We start from the raw sequence: 701 nt of genomic DNA, 5'->3' as shown, positions 1-701 counted from the left end.
CGCGACACTGAGGGTTGCGGTCCGTTGCCGGACATGAAAAAAGACAAAAAAAAAAAAAAAATGCCCATAAAACAACATGGGCAAGAACTGGCCCTGTGTACCATCCTACTACCCATATAGCATACATATAACAAGAACAAATGTATTTTCCTTCCAGTCCCAAACAAGAGAACTGCTTTCGGAAGAAAGTTAACAACATACCTGCAAAAGGCTAGGGCTTCTCATGTGAGTGTCAGCACTTCAGAGTAAAACCCACTTAATTTTAAATTTGGGGGGGGGCCTCAAGTTTGTCTGCAAGCTTCTTGTGCACCCTACAGTGATATCTGTTAAGCAGCACATTCTGTCAATATACAGAACTCATGATTCCACATTCAGGGAAATGGCCTGTCAGAGGAACAAAATTAATCAAAGGAAATAAAACCTACTGCAGCACCCTATAATGGTCAAACTGTTCTTTCATTTATATTTTTAAGTGGACTAATAGCACAAAAAAGAGAATGAGGATGAACAAATACAATAACTGACACAAATAAACAGATTATAATTCAGGGAAGAGAAAAGAAAAGAACTTAAAAATTTTCTTATGGCTATTCTCAGAAGAAGCAATTGCATACTTAAAATAAGAAGAGGTTGCTTTTTAAAAAAGGAAAGAAAAAAAAACAATCTAAGAACAACAGAAAATAATTTTGGAAAGTAAAAAG

General features: G+C 35.9%; 1 protein-coding gene across 1 annotated transcript in view; it reads left to right on the top strand.

Moving 5' to 3' along the window:
* Window positions 1-701, top strand: part of LOC103602159 (probable phospholipid-transporting ATPase FetA) — a 50510-nt gene that overhangs the window by 18423 nt on the left and 31386 nt on the right. The window lies entirely within an intron of this gene.

The sequence above is a fragment of the Galeopterus variegatus genome, unplaced genomic scaffold (genome assembly GCF_000696425.1).
Source record: "Galeopterus variegatus unplaced genomic scaffold, G_variegatus-3.0.2 Scaffold4031, whole genome shotgun sequence".
NCBI classification, from domain to species: Eukaryota; Metazoa; Chordata; class Mammalia; order Dermoptera; family Cynocephalidae; genus Galeopterus; species Galeopterus variegatus.
Note: the sequence above shows the minus strand (reverse complement) of the source record. Positions and strands in the feature narration are given on the sequence as shown.